Consider the following 17,067-nt stretch of genomic DNA (forward strand, 5'->3'; position numbering starts at 1 on the left):
TTTCCAACATAAATGATTCTATGATTCATCTGTCTGTCTGCACCTGCAGTGCAGAACTCCATAGGCAGGAGGCAGAAGAAAGTACAGTGGGACAGAAGAGAATCTTTAGATGGGAGGTATTTGTGGGAGCATTTGTAGCTTTGCGTGTAACTGTTCCCAGAGTAAGCAGCAAAGTAGGTTTTCCGCTTAAAAGGGTCATGTGCAGGAACCGGAGAAGAAGCTGGCGTTCCAGAAGACACAGGCTAGGGCAAGTGTGGAGTGAGCTAGATTCAGATAGAGAACTGTAGCCATGTTCTGCGCTAAAGTGACATCCAGCTGACCTCAATATATTTATCCAACTATGACCTCTCCAACTCTTACAGAAACCCTGCTCTGATCCCTGTTCCAAGTTCTTTGTTCACATACAGTCATCCTCAGTCCTACCCACACACCCCATCACTGCTTCTATACCCATATGCCTTGCTCATGAATCCATATGACTCATGAATTCCTCTCTCCTGTCACTCACAGGTGACACCAGGAAATGACCTTTTCCCACACTACAGCAGAAGTCACTCGCTCCTCCCTTACGTGGTCCTTTCTGATACAAGGCAAAGACTCCCCTCATATGATCTCATATATGATCTCCTATGATCTCATATTCAGCTAGAAGCTTAGGCGTGAGCAAAGACAACTTCAGAATCATATAAACTAGCTACAGGTATTTAGCAAGATTATATAAAAACACGCACAAACGCCCTCATTTTCCATATATTTATCAGAACACACTAGTAAGAACAAAAAAAGGTTACACAGAGCATGCTCACCTGCCAACTTTCTTTAGTTCCTTTTAAAACACTATTGTCAATAACATTTGTTTCCAGTATTTTGTTTAAATTTCACAAAACACGCTACAGTAATTTTAGATTAGACAACTGATTTCTTCAGGATAAACATATTTATACCATTTGAATACAGCTTATAATTTGGCATTTCTCAAATTCGACACCATCATAATACCTAATATAAAGATGCGCAGTACGTTGGGAAAGACAACATCTCTACAAATTACTTATGGATGTGCTCGTATGGTACTCAGGACAATGGGAAGTAACCTATGTCAAGGGCAACTAAAAGCACTGATAATACAAACACTTTGTAACTCTGGAAAATTTTCAGTAGGGAAAAAAAAGTACGAAGAGACCTGATATGAGGACAAAGACATTTTTACAATGTAAAATTACTATTCAGGGAGCTGACAAATTAAAAGAAATTGGTCAAATAGAATTCGGATTTTTTTTTTTAAAGTAATAAACAGATATTGTAATAAGAAATGCTAACACTTGTAAGGAAAGTTTATGTCTATTAATAATGACAGAATAGAAAATTTTAAAATCTGTTTTTCTAGCAATGAGAAACCAGGTACTAATTCAAAGATCGATATATATTTTAATCTAGCGGAGCTGTCCCATTTCATCTTTGATGAGGACCCAAGACTTGAAAAATTATACTCACTTCTCAGCAAACTAAATCTACTAGTCATGAGTATATATGAAAAGTACGGGTAGTGAAGACTTTTAGTGATACTCAAGGACAACACAATGATTAAGAATCCCACAATTCTGTTAGTGTGGAGGGTGTGGTGGGGACAGAAGGGTTAACGCTACCAGACTGCTCTTCCTGGCTCCTTTCTGGGAAATTCTCAGTGTTGCTTCTGGTGGAGAGGCATGCAACCTATCTAAAGTTGAGAAAGTGGGGAGTGCTCTCTAACTTTTCCAACACTCCGGAACAGTGATTCCCATATTTTTGGAAGAACAGATCATTATCAGCCCTTAACATTTTTTAAAAACCACTACACTCAAATCTGATCAAACTTTTAAATGGAAACACTATTTAAAATACTGTTAACTATGGTTTAGCCAAACAGCTGTTCAACTTACCCTAGCCTTGTAGTCCAACAGGGGTTTGTGGACCACAGCTTGGAAACGATTCCAGCTGTTTCAAAGGTACAATGATGTCTCCTACTCCATCCCTCCCTCCAGACCTTCTGGTTGCTGTGTGAAATGTTTCTACTTCTTTATCCGATTTCCCCTGGGATTAACTTTAGGGCCTGCTACTGCTTTTAGCTTTCTGAAGTAGCAGCAAACTAGCATTCTCCATTGCCCACAGGTTTGTACACAACAGAAGTCAAACTGATCTGCCCATCCATAATATTGCTACTGCCAGATAAAGGAACAAAGAGAAGCAAAGAATAAAAAAATATCTGCAGATTTAGGAAAACGGGACCAGTTTACATTTGATTCATGTTTGAAAATTTATCATCAATAAGGACTACAAATTTTTATTTACAGAAAAGCTGTAATTCTGCACAGGTTGGATTTTGGCCACAGCTGGTTCAGGACAAGTAGAGTTTTTGAGACCAGTGAACAGTTGGTTTTGAGCACTTGAAAAGATGTATCCACCAAACTATGGCAGATGAAACTGGCGCTAAGCAGCCTTTTGCCATCTTAAAGACCACCTAAATTATACAAAACAGTGACCAAACGTCCTTTGTTCTTCTGTTATGAAACAGGGAGTTACAGACCCCTATTAAACACTTCCATGTATTCATGGTTTTAGAGACCCTTCTCACATTACCTGTTCCTTAGTCACACACTTCCAAACTGCGGAATCCTGATCCATTTACTGTCCCTGCAGAAGAGCTATGTGATACCCCTTAGTCATCCTTTTCTGTATCATATACAGCTCTCATCAATGCTCAAAACTGACCAGCATGCTAGTGCCACTTCTCTATGTTTGAAATACCATTTTACCACTTTTTGCTAACATCAACTCATCCAGAATGGTTTTAGGAAATTAGCAGGAGCTGCTAAAAATCCATGCAAACATCAGTAAAATGGCTTGAGAGCCCTGGCTTCTCACAGCAGCAAGATACTACCTATCAGTTTAACATTAACACCCCATCCCTGTGACAGGCAGGTAGTCAAGGATCAAAACCTGTACTTAAAGCTCATCAGGGCTGTGAAACCCTGAGAAATAGGGAGGAAGAATCTTCTCTTCAACTTGCAGCCCCTGCTGTGGTTAGAAAGAACAGCTACAACTCCCTGCCTTCCTGAATGGCAGGACTGGTCACAGCCTGCTGAGCTCACAGCTCACGGGGTGACGGCTGCTGTAATCCAACAGCCACTGCCTCTCTCTGCTGATAGATAGAGCTGAACAGCGGGGTCAATGATATCTGGCCTCTGTGACAGCCATGGCTCCTGGATCACCACAGGTCCTGCTGTGAGATCCTTCTGCAACTCTTAAGTGTCAACATTAGGTCTCATTCTAACGGAATATTTTCCTTTTATCATGTGCAATCTTTAGCACTGCACTTTTTCAGAACATTTAGGAACGGGTGGACCAGTAAAGGTGCCACTACAAACCTTTGTGAGATGGCATTGTTAAAACTGCCCATTAGTTGCTATACTGTTCCTTATCTTGTAACCCTTTACTAATCGACAAAGAATGCTACGTAACGCAATACTTCATTTTGTTAACAGTCTTTGGCTACGGAGCTTTTTTAAAACTTTTGGGTCACCCTTTCCTGTGTATCTGTTGACTCCTTTAAATACTAGCAAAGCTCTACAACAAAACTACTTTGTACAAAAGACAAGATGATGGTTGCTTATTACACCTATCCATGTTCCTATTAATTATATTCTTTATCACATTTACTGGTATTTTGTCTGTCATAGTAGTCAGACTTATGAGTCCATTAGTCCATGATCATCCCTAGAGCCCTTTTTAAAACTAGTCTCACATTTGTTACTTTCCATTCCTTTGTTAGCGAGGCTAATTTAAGTGACAGATTAAACAACACAGTTCATGGGTCACCAATTTCATTTCTGAATTTCTCTAGGACTACTGAATGAACAACATGCTACCTGGCAATCTGTTAATGTTTATTCAATCAATTTGTTAAAAGATCTTTTATTGATATTTCAAATCTGAAATACTCCCTACGAAGAACAACTTTTATATGGGGATGTCCCTAGTCTCCCTGTAATAAACCTTGCCAATGCAAAGAGTTCATTTGTTTCTTTCTGCGATGGCTTTGTCTTTAAATATTCTTTTTATCTGCAATTATCCATTGAACTTATCTTCCTACCAGCAAAATTTACACTTGGAAAAAAAAAAGGGGGGGATTTTGGCTTTTAGGATTTTAGCCTGTTGCATTTCAAAATCTTTTTGTTCTGCCTATAATAGGTCTAATTTGCCAGAATTGTGTTCTTTTCTGCTTTGCTTGCTTGGATTTCACTTTTTGAAACACCTCTGATAATTTCCAGTAACTTCCTTTACTCTTAACTTGTGTTGGACAATTCTCATTCAGTTGGGTTAGAATGAGAAAGCAAAGTTCCCATGTCTCTCTTAATATTTATTTAAACTGTATCTTCATTTGTATGCAACTTTTTTTTTTATTTTAATCTTTTTCTCTCCTACAAGTATGAGAAACTTGAGTATGATATGAGATATTGCTACTGAATGTCTCTTCTACAGTCACGTCTTGTGTGCTAATCTAGACTAATCAAAGGCTGTCCCCTCTCTTCTGGATTCTCTAGCCAGTTTCTTCAAAAACTAGTTCTTGATGATACCTAAAAATACAGCCTGTGCACGATAGCCTAATGTTAAGTTTATCCAGTCTATACATAGATAATCGAGAACTTTTGTTATGATCAAGCTTTCGGGTCGTATAGCTTCTCCAGACTCCCACAGTATTTGACAGTCACTGTCTCCATCCCATCAACTAGTCCAGAACTGTTACTAGACTTCTCTATTCAGATAATGCAACCATTTGTAATTATGTTTTGTGGTTTATTCTGCTAAAATTAACTTACTTGACTATATTTTCTTTGGCATATACAGTGCCATTTGTCTGCATAGTCCAATCTACCATCTCTGGATGAGCCAGGCACTAAACCTTCTATCTTCTCTGTAAAATCTATACACTGACATTTCAGTGTCCCTTCGAAAGAAATAAAAGGGATACATGCAGACCCACTTCCAGAAAGAGGGTGACATATCTGGGGAATTCCTGATGGAAGGGGGCCTATATGAGAGACAGGGACAGACTTTTTAGCAGGGTCTGCTGTGACAGAACAAGGGGTAATGGTTTTACACTAGAAGATGGTAGATTTAGACTTGACATAAGGAAAAAAATTTTTACAATGAGGGTGGTGAAGCACTGGAACAGGTTGCCCAGAGAGGTGGTGGAAGCCCCATCCCTGGAGGCATTCAAGGTCAGGCTGGATGGGGCTCTGAGCGACCTTATCTATTTGGAGATGTCCCGGCTCACTGCAGGGGGGTTGGACCAGATGACCTCTAAAGGTCCCTTCCAGCCCAAACGATTCTATGAATTCAGGCTTACCACTCTTCTGAAGAATCATTACCTTCAAAGCACAATGGAAACGGAGCACTACGAGACAACAATGTACCAAGACACCAAATCAAAACTACTGTAGGTTCCTCCTCAATAGAGATCAGATGGCATTTGAAAAAGGACTGACCAACAGTATGGCTGGAACAACTGCTTGTGGTTATTAAAGATTTCTATACCAAGAGACGCTGTGTTAGGAAGGGAATGCACTAAGGAGCACGACACTATGAAAGTATAAATAGTCCTTTAACCTTTTGCACACACTGCAGAACTTTGTAATATTTGCATTTACTTCCTCCTACGAGAAGGGAAAGTCTGTTCTTACTGCTGGGGAGAAGAGAGGGATGCTTTCAGGACACATTGCCAGTAGCTATTGACTTGGGTTTGACAGCTGAGAAGGCCTCTGGGGCTAGCATTTTATCTGTTGGCTGCAACTCACTTCTTCCTTCCCTTTCGTGAGTCCTCCAGTTGGAGCACCTTCTTTCTGCATTAAATATGATGTGACATTAGGCACAGCAGAATCCAACAGCTACACTGTGGTATCCAGTGGGTATTAATTATTATTTCTTTGTATTACCATAAATCTTGGGAGGCCTCACCCTGAACCACTTCTTATTATGCTGGGCCATAAATTAACACACAACAAAAAGTAGATGTGCTTGAATTCTACATAAAGAGACAACAGAGAAATTATGGCAGAGCACAAATGGAATGACACAGTACTACTGTGATAAGCATTGGCGTTAATATACCTGCAATAAAACTGTTGTCTAGTTGGATTGTTTTAAGCATTACAGTACAAAATCTTTTAAGAAGATATTTAAAGGAAGATTGTGAACAGTTCTGTTCATGAAGAAGTCAACCAATACACGAGAGGCAGCTGAGGAGAAAATATCCAGTGTGGTCTGAAAATTTAACGACCGAATGATGGAAGCTGGCATCGTATGTTGATCAAAAACAGAGTCAACCTCTTGGTACTGAAGGAGAGGTATCAGGTAGAAGTAGTCTTGATGGGCCTTGAAAATAAAGACAGATAGCTTATCTTTATTGCTTTAAACTGAAGAAGGAAATTGAAAATACCAAAGGAGTAAGTTTGGAAACTGAAATTTACAGTAGAGTAGCACTTTGACTAGATAACAAGCATGGCAAGACTGCATTTGTCAAGGCAAAAGAAAAATATTTTCTAGTAAAGACATGATCCATGGAAAACCTGGATGAAAAATATAATCATCTGACAGAGAAGAAAGCCCATCCTTAAAGGGTTGGAAAAAGATTTCCAAACCTCAGATTTAACCTAGATTTGATGACTTAAAACAAACGACAGCATGATGGTGTCATTCATAGAGGATGCAGACGGGTTGTGCAAGGGCCTCAACCAATATATGAAGAAAACTACTAACAAAAGACCAGTAGTTATAACTGAAAATAAAGAACTGAGGGCACTACTGAAGAAAATTTTCATGCACTAGATCTGCTTAGAGGTGGAAAAGAAGATGGGAGTAGGTATGTGAAACACGTGAAACATTGTTTTTCCTATAAATACTGTGAAATAAGAAAATTCTTTCATGTCACATTTATTACTAACTTATTACAGCTATCTATGCTACCACATTTTGCCTTTCAAGGGTTGAAGAAAAACAATGTTCATGACGTTATGAGTGCCTCATTTGACATAAACAAAAGCATGCTACATCCAGCTTGAAGACAAGAGAGTCACAATCCAAGCCAAGCGCAAACAGCAGCAGAAAAAAAGATCTCACAGCTTAAACTTACAACAACTAACATGCTGAATGTTCAGGCACATTCCTTCGCTCTTCCTTCGTAGCGCACAGAACCAGGGCTATTACCTCAGTTTGCCACTTAAAGGAAACTTACTCTCTGTTGCTGTAGTTTGGTATTCCAGCTCTTGAAGTATTCCCAAGCCCACACAATGTGTAGCTGTGTAGTAAATGCCCACTCCCTACATTCCACAACATCAACTCCTTCTCTTGATATCTGCTTTCTTGCTGTTCTCCTAGTTTCAGTCATTTACAGCATCACAGCATGGATTAAACCAAAGGCATAATCAGATCAGGTGCTCAACAATGGGGGTTAGCAGCAGTGAGTAGTGGAGAGCTGATTACAGCAGGAGACAATTCAGAGCTCCTTTTCTTCCAAATAATATTTGTAGCAGCACTACCGCAGGCAGAACACGGCGGTGCCCCAACGCTACCTCCCTCAAAGTACTGGGAAGTTGCCATCACAGGAAGGAGAAGCAGTCACACCTAGGTGATCTGCCTTTCAAGGGTGATGACTGAAAAGATCAGATACATAGGAAACATCCAGGAGATTCCTCATACCCCACTCACTAGCAGGTCACTTTCCTCCCTTTTCTTCTCTGAAACTAGATCTATTCTGCGGCATTTCTTTTGATCTGCTTCAGGGCAGGGCAGGCACGGCAAGAGGGACGTGTTTGGGGTTTTTTTGCAATCACCTGATCTCCCTTTCCTTTTCTTTCTTTTACTCAACTTAGTGCAAGTAAGAATAAATATGGCAAATAGGATTAAAAGGTGAAAACAGTAAACCATGAGTTCTAAACATCTGAAAAATAAAATACACTGATCAAGATTTTTTATGCAAAATGAAACATCCAATATTCTTGAATCTTGATTTCATTTTATATTGAAAAATCTCAATTGCATTTTATATTGCAAAATCTCAAAAGAATCACTGTTAAGTTTTTAAACTAGAACTTTGAAAATTCTCATCCTGTAACAAACTTAACGAAATTGTGCTTTGAGCTCTGTTGAAGAAGATGATACATTTCAAAAATCATTCAGTTCTCCGTTTGAACAGGAAATTATGGCTTCTGCTTAGCACTAATTGTAGTTTAGCACACATAACTCATTGTCCTCTGCTCTTAATTGTAACTGTCATCTTGAATCCCCAGTTTATACAGGTAATTCACAACTAGTCACTGAGTCTTCTTCAAAGCCCATATATTAGCCTCCAACCGAAAAAAAAATATAGAGAAAAACAGTTACTGAAAGTTTTAAACTTAAATGTATCATATATTCAGTGGAATGAAAAATAACAGTAGCTATGCACTTAGCTCTTTCAGGCATATTTTTGCCATCCATTTTCTGGGTTTTGGTTTTGTTTGGTTTTTTTTAAATTGGGCTGTCTAGTCTGCTTTTGATCAGAGTTTATGATTTCTTCTTTGGTCTTGCTCTTTCTTCAAATTACTTTTGTTTCAAAACCTGTCCTCCTTAATCTTTAGTCACCAATTATTATGTGTGTCCTTGCTCCATGGGAAAGAATCTCTAATTGTCCTTACATACAACTCCTCTAGACCTTTACAGATCCTTAATCATTATTCACAAATTCAATAACATTTCCAGTTCTTCCATTTTTCAGATACTAAGACCCCATTGAAAACATTCTTGTATTTGAATACCAGAAAGGAAATACAGCATCATAAAAAAGGGCATGGAGTTTATAATACCCCTTTTGTTAGACAGGGAAAACACCTACATGTAGTTTTCGCTCATTTGTATATAAAAATAGGAGCCATAGCAATGACTGTGCCTATAGCTACAAGAAAAGAACTTCCTCCGTAATCCAAGCACAGATATTTATAATTATTTTGGGTGAATCCACTGACATATGATATGGGTAATTATTATTGATTAAGCACAAAGTACTTAGTTACAATAAAATATGTAATCCCTGCCTAAGACTACAGCTAATCAGTGTGCATGATCAAATTCACTCATAATGCCAGCTCAGTTTAGTTTAATTTAACCAAGTTACATTGACACAAGTGTAAGTGTATATTTATTAACATTTCAATGTTTAACTCAGCAAGACAATTATGTTAGTAAATTGGTTTGCAATATCTACACAAATATTGGTGGTATAAACAGTTTTTATAGATCTATAAATTTCAGAAAATACAGAGCAAGTCAAAGACACACTCTTCTGAAAATAAAGAAAACAAATTAAAACTCCCTACCTAATAGCAGTACAGAAGGACTCCAGGTTCACATGGTGAATTACCCAAGAATAATGAAATCCTTAATATATATATTGCATATATTTTCTAAAAAGAACTGAAGTCAATTGACGTAAGTCAAACCTCTTGATTCACCTTTTTATCATTATTAGTTTGTCAACATCAGCAAAGACTAACTATTGAAAAATTCAATCATTTCAATGTACTTACAGCTGAATTTTCTCATCATGTGACCAACTATCCACAAAGCCTCAGTGCCATTAAGAAGTTTTGAGGAATATATTATTTGGTACTGCCAAAAAAACATAATTAAAAGAATGCATGTAAATGATATTAATTTTCTAATTAGAAATGTTTTATGATTATTTCATGTCTAAAGTACATTTGGGGGAAAAGCAGGACTTACATTATCCCAAAAGGCAGGTTCCAGCACAATCAATGATACACTGACAGAATTCACAGTAAGGAGTCACAGTGGGGTCCTGATCTTGCAACTGAAATTTCACAAAAAGAACCCTGCACTATTGCAGAATCTCCTTAAATTCAATAGGGCCCTACCCACACATAATCAATTACAGAGTCCGCCTATGTGGGAGTAACAACAGCGAGAACAGGACCTGTTCCTCCACACACCTGCAAAAATATGGGGATAAAAAAAAAATAAAATTAGTAACATGCAGCAAAACCTACTGATAGCCTGTTTTATTACAGCATTTAGCACATAATAAAGGAGTTCCATACATCTTTACATTGCATATTATTTATAGGAATTTTTAGCTCCTTCTTTAAAGAACGTTGGCTTAAAATTGCTTATGGATTTTACATGTAGTGACAGCACAGTATGGGAGCTTTTACGGATATGTATTTGAAATATAAATTTTAAATTATTATCTTCTAAAAATTTATTATCCTAGTTTCTTTGGTCTATAATACAAGTCACTTTCAGTGCTTAAGCCTTCTTAAAATCTGTCCCACAACACCCATTTTGAGGACACAGCATAGGCCTGTGAATTTACTGGGGTCTTCAGGATCGTGAAAGTATCTGACCACATATAGCAGCATCCAAGACCAAGGTGTCTTCAAAAATACAGGATAAAAAGTAATTTAGTATTAGTATTTAGACTAAAAAGGGTCGGCTTTTTTAAACAAAAAATCCTTATGAAAATCAACTATAATTATTTGCTAAGTTTAGGCTCTTAATGAACACCATTTAAAACACAAGAAGCACACAACATAATGTTAAACAAGAATATAGCACAATTTTGCTCTGCACACAAAACTTAACATTCATGATTTGACCTTGTTGTTGTTATTAAAAAAAAAAAAAATCTATGTTGATCTTTAAAAGGAAAATATTATAAGTTACAATGTTTTTATATATTATAAACCATTTTAAAACAGGTTAGCCATAGGTGCCATGAAATAATATTTAACTGGTGATACTATGCAAGAGTACTGGTGATAAAGGTTATAAGAACACCCACTAGATCCTAGAAACATGCAGAAGACATTTCTTCACTCTTTTAATACAGACAGCATTTGGGAAACGATATGTTTCTTAAAAAAAAGCTGGGACCAAATGAAAGGATTTGAGAATCTAACAAAAGAACCAAAAGTTCCATATAAATGGAATGCAGTCTTTTTTTTTTTTTTTTAATGACCAGTTGTTCTCTTACTGGCTTTGATTTCGTGAAACAGACATGAAAATAAGCAGAAAATGGAGAAGAGTACCACAGTTTTTCATTCCTTGCTGCCAGGCTGATGGCTTTCAACTGGGCAGGAGGACAAACAAAAAAATTCAAAATACACTTTTCAGACTTCATGATAAATTCCAAGGCAGTTGTCTTACAATATTGAATTTGAAGTGTTTCTTCTCACATTACTGCTTTTGAATGTTATGTTTTATATGCATGACTCTTAGGCTTCTGTTATTCTGAGAAATTCAACTGTTTCTAAAGAACAGTAGCGCTACAGTGCTAAGTTCTGTTTAAAAAGTGTTACAAGATATCTTGACCCTTGTCTAACATCACGTAAAAAATTTAAAAATATCAGACATCTGCCAAGTTAGTGCTGCCTACCTGAGCCTGCAAAGTGAGCGAAGCAGTACCTCTGGCAAGTGTAATTTGCCCATTTCTCCCCGACTGAGAAGAAGGGACAGACCATACAGTTCAGGACAATCCTCGTACCCATAATCATGCAGCTACAGATTTAGCATTTCCCCAGTTGCAATGCAATGTGGTAATTTGATGCAGCCAGATCTTAGTATCGTCTTCCTTCCCTGTGCCGAGCTCCACAACTTTCTTCACAAAGGAAGTTAATTGGAATACAATGCATGTTTCCTGCATTGCTCCAAGAGTGTAGGTTGTAGGATCGGTCAGGGACACATAGCTGCAGTCTAAATTACAGTCACTTTCTGGGGAGAGCTGAAAACACAGTTTTACAATTTTGACAGCCTAAGGAATAGCTCAGTGCTGACATCCGAACAATCAAAGAAATTAAATACTGAAGCTGTCTCAACAGTTCCCTTCTCTGACGTAGACAGGAAAACCATACATCTAATCCAGGTATAGAAACTACCATAAAATGGAATGATTCACACGTGGTTTGGGAGACTAGAAGGCCCTGGCAAAACCAGGTTTTTTTTTCACAATTAGCAGAAGTAATGAAGTCTAGTTACCTATCAGCGTGCTTGTACGTGCCACCAACACACTTGTGTGCAGTAATCCCAGGCTGACACTGCCCTGGTGGTGGTCTGCCACTCCCTTCTAAACACATTTCCCTAAATTCCTGCAGAAAACACAGGCTTCTGACTTCTAGGAGAATAAGAGGCAGCTCACATGGCAGCTAGGTCTGAGCTACACATGCATTGACTGGCCAACCAACCAAGCATGCTGACTGGCAAGTCAACAGGTTGAACAGAACAGAAGATTTCTGAGTCCATGCTGTAGCTTTTTCTACCTCAGGGGCACTAATTTAAGACCTTTCTCTACTCCCATCTGCTAAGTTTCACTCAAATTGTAGAAACTTGACTTTTTGACCTCTATCTCTCTATCAAATGCAGCTGAAATTAAGCGGTGGATTCAGAAGTTATTAGCACACAACACAATCCTATATATCTTGTTTTGTTCAGAAACTGGGCATGGAAACACTGCAGCATAATCACTGTGAAAATAACTAATGAATTTTATGTCACTTACTGTTTTCATTCAGGAGTTACACCACAAACTCAGCTCTAACAGAACACAGATTTTTACGTGGTGATAGCATAAATGAATCCAGAGAGTGCAGAGACTGTCTCAATAAAACTGGCTTTGTTTTTCCACTGTGAACAGGGCCCTAAATATATGTCGCTTCATAAAGGTGAAAACTTAACAGAAGTAAAATTTTACATATATTTTTTGAACTTACCAAGACTGTAGTTGACCGCCCTTCATGGAGATCCCTGCTTCTCTTCCAATTCCATGCTGTCTTTCTTAAGGCTTAAGAGAAGTTCAGTGATACATAGCTCAATATAAGAACAGTGACATTAAGTCTAATGAATCTATTCGATATACCTGGACTTTTCTTTTGTGCGGTTTTTGGTTGGGTGGGGGTTGATTGGTTGTTTGTTTTTTTAAATAAGCATAATGACTTTTAAAGAATCACTTTAAAATCCTGATCCTACTGCCTGGATCCAGATCCCGATATTCCAATTTAGGGAATAATTTTTAATAATATGCAAGTCCCAGTTCCCTTTTTTATAACGGCATCCGCAGTGCTCTGCTTACCCTTTCTATTGATCTAGCGCTAAATTTTGACCTGTGTGTTTCTCACCAAAAAGGCATAGTTGAAATCAGAGGGGTTTTTTGTTGTTGGATTCCAGAAACTGATGAAAGAAGGAAAGAAACTGAAAAAGTGTAATCACCTCTCCAAAACTCCAGTAAAAAGGAGAGAGACGAAGAATAATCAGTGTGGAAAAGTTAATAGAAAACTGGACATTAGAGGAAGGTTAGCAGGAAACAATGGGTGTAAGAAGAATCAGGGAACTGAAAGTGATTTAACCAAAAAGGGGATGGCAGAAAAGAAACAAAATTATCTTCTTAGCAAAGCAATGAGAATGGGCTTTTCAAAACTGTTTGACATTGGCCTCTCTCTTCTTCTGTTGAAGTAAAAGAATTAGATCAATTCCAAAAATGCTTCAGGAGAACCTTTAAGCCACTTAATTGAACCGTTTAACTTTAAGCATATGGAGTATTTAAACTCTGCTTGGCTAAACAACTGAAGAAGTGCTTAAATTTGAAAATAAATTTAAATAATCTTGTAATCATTCACTATGCCTGTAGTATTGAAGCACACATTCAAACCTGAGCTCCAACTCCTTACCTGCTAACATCCAGACTCACACTTTGGCGCGAGGCTGGATCCAGCCTATTGGTTATCAGATAGGCAAAGTCAAGTACAAGACACAAGGGACTAATGTGGATTCCAATTCTTCTCTCAAAAGCCATAGTCATGCAAGTATTGTGACTTAAGTACAAAATTAACTGATGAGGCAGAATATAAATAGTTAAGTGCTTCAAGTTAATTCGAGAATCAGGTCTCAAAAAGAAAACTAAAGAAAAAGTGGCTGAGAAAGAAAAAAGAAACGGATTGTTGAATCTGTATGAAAAATAAATGACCTCTGGGTTATCTCTCAGTGCACTCTGCCTGAAAACTACTGCTTCTTTCTGGCTTAAGTATTAAACCTTATTTTTAATACATAAAATGGTAAATAATCCTAGCAAAGGTTAAATTAGTTCAGTGGTTGATAACAGGACTAAAGTAATCCTTAACACAGGGTGTAGTTCAGTTATGGGTATAAAGGGCTCACCATTTCTCCTGCCTATTTAAACACACTTGCACTTCCAAACCCAGTGTGGTAAACAGCTGGGAGAGGGTTAATATCCCATATTCCGATCTCTATAGTAACAACCACAGAGATAGGAGAAAACGTGGAAATCATAAGCTGCTAGTAGGGTTCTGTCCCTTTCACTCCTTACTCTACAACACATTTACTAAAGGAGAACAGAAACTGAGCCACTTTTTGAGATACCAAAAAAGGTCTGGGGTATCTCTCAGCATCCTGTGAACTTCTGATCATTGTGAACTGTCTCCTGAACTATGGATCATTCAGTGGACCATTATTTTAAGCTGTCACCTATCTAAATGACCAGGAAGCCAATATCAACACTCAACAACTATATTCTTACACACACAACCTCCTGCTACCAATATTTCATCCTTTATTGGTAGCTGTAAAAGAGGAAACTCCCTGTTTTTAAGAGTTATGCTTAATAAATTCATACATATAAGAATCATTACTTATTGAAGGTAGGGCAATAGAGTAAGATTAAAGACCTGATTAAGGCAGTGAATTAGAGACAGTTTCTCTATAGATTCAGTCACCTTTTCATAAAACGGTTAAATAAAAAAATGTTTTGCTCTTCTCAGGAGAATTATGAGCATTACTAAAATTTTATAAATGTTTTGAAGCTCAGATTTCAAAATTTCACAGGAATTGGGAAACTAAAGAAGCAAATGAGCAACTTACATCAAGCTGTCTTGAAAGAAATAAATCAAACAGCATAAAGGCAAACAGATCAGTACTAGCTAAAGCATTTCCAAATCCCTCAACGCCTGCATTCATTTCAGTAGCATTTCATTTAAATGCAGGTATACATATCTGCAAAATTTAAGCTTCAATCTTTCGAACAATTCCACGTACCTGAACTTCACTCCTCTAAGTAGTGCTACTGATAAAACTACTCATGTGAACCGAGTTAAGCATATGCACAGGACTACGGCTAAAGCAAGTAATAAAGAAATTAGCTAACGAATTGAGTGTATCACTAACAATTAGTTTTGAAAAGTCACGGACAGCTAAGAAGATAGCAAAGCTTGAGAAATTAACAGCTGAAGTACTGGGGGAAGGGGAGAAATTAGGTTATGGTCCCAGCAATTACTCTACAAAAATCTAACTTCAATACCTATTAAATAACAGGATCAATGCTAGGAAGAAAAAAATAATAGACCATCCTCTCAATAAACTTAATAGTCACGACAATCACACTATTTTCTCACCATTTGATGAGTCCTCTTCTGTTCAAAGCTGAAGTTCATGGGTGTTGTGGAGAAGATCACTTGGCAACTGTAATTAATCCATGAATAAAGAACAGGCTTCAGTTTTCACAGATACCAAGCCAGCACTTTTCACAACCATTAAATCCACAAAAATATTAAAACATTTAGAAGTTTCAGTTAGGCCATTTTACCAAAACTTTACCATGGAACCTAAGTTTAATAACAAATTATAAGATTCAAATGAAATATAGTAAATCCAACCTTTCGACTACACCATTAGTCTTTATGCTACGTTGAGCAATTCAGAGGCTGAAAAAAATATTAAAGTTGGCTACTGAAAAATCAGGAGGTAGTCTACAGTTAAAAAAAAAAAAAAGCTAGGTTTTTTTTTTTCATCTGGAACTTTATAGGAAATCTAATAAAGCAGATGCAAGTCCTAAGCCAGCACATACTTCTTGCAGTCCTTACTGCCTACAGAAGCATCCCTAGATCAGGTCTATACTGGCAAATTCAGAACTCTGTTTTCACTGTACAATAGTAATGCTGTCCACTTCAGTCCATCCTAGATTACAACCTCTATTATTGCTAGCAGACTGAAATTGCAAAAGTAATGAATTCCAAATCCTATACTTGTCAGGGTAAATCAGAGACTGAATGGCTACAGAAGGAAGTAGAAAACTCATACATGAAAAAGGACATTCAAGTACAGTCACTAGGTTATTAAACTGAAACTTTAAACTTCAACTGATATCAAATTTACAGAAGAGGTCTGAAGGGAAGCTTAGATGAATCTACAACAGGGATCTAGAAGGCTAGACGAGCATCAGGGGCAAGGCAGGGCTCAAATTAGAAAAATAAATAGAAAAAATTTTGGAATTCCCACTGGCTGTATGTCCATATGTCATCCAGACACAGAATACCAAAATAGTATGTAGATGTGCAATTATTGAAAAGATTATTATAATTACTACATGTGGGTGTATCTTGGTGCTCTCCAACTGGTCTAACTTACCTAGGAACTGGACCAGATGAAGGTAATGGAATAACATGCAAGTACCCAGGCAAGCCAAAGAATCCAACTAAAAAGTTACACGGTAATGACACAATGCCAGTTTTCATTACAACAAATTCCTCTAATCCTCATAGTTGTAAAATAAAGCTTAGAAACACATAGCAAGGTAATTTGTAAAGTGATGTGTGCCTGAGTCAGAAGAGAGCCTCCAGCTTTCTAATCATCCCTGACTAGCTATGAGCTTCTGTGTCACTTTGGCAGATAAGTACCTTGCTTTGGGTTTGCCACCTCTCAGCTGGACCTAGGCAATTCAGCACATCCAAGCACAAAGTCTGCTGCGTGTAGGAAACTCCCAAGTACAGGAAGTTGGGGGGGGTGTCATCTCAGCAATGTGGGTTATTTTAAGTCCCTCTCTTCCACTCTATACTGATTTTCTCTAGAATTTTAAATTACAAATTCAGGGTCTCAATATCCTCCAGGGCCTAAATCCAGGATTCCTGAAGAAATGCCTACTAGGTCTCTACACTGGATCCAGTTGTCAACAGTTTCCCTCTTCTGACATAAGAG

The 17,067-nt window shown here is 37.7% G+C and overlaps 1 long non-coding RNA gene across 1 annotated transcript; it reads right to left on the bottom strand.

Moving 5' to 3' along the window:
* Window positions 1-9,471: 9,471 nt before the first annotated feature.
* LOC104168581 lies at window positions 9,472-15,558 on the bottom strand. The gene is made up of 3 exons (XR_696515.1): window positions 15,489-15,558; window positions 12,798-12,868; window positions 9,472-10,022 (listed from the first exon to the last, which is right to left on the bottom strand). It is a non-coding gene; the product is annotated as an uncharacterized LOC104168581 (long non-coding RNA).
* Between the last annotated feature and the right edge of the window lie 1,509 nt (window positions 15,559-17,067).

The sequence above is a fragment of the Cariama cristata genome, unplaced genomic scaffold (assembly GCF_000690535.1).
Source record: "Cariama cristata isolate BGI_N322 unplaced genomic scaffold, ASM69053v1 scaffold41571, whole genome shotgun sequence".
NCBI classification, from domain to species: domain Eukaryota; kingdom Metazoa; phylum Chordata; class Aves; order Cariamiformes; family Cariamidae; genus Cariama; species Cariama cristata.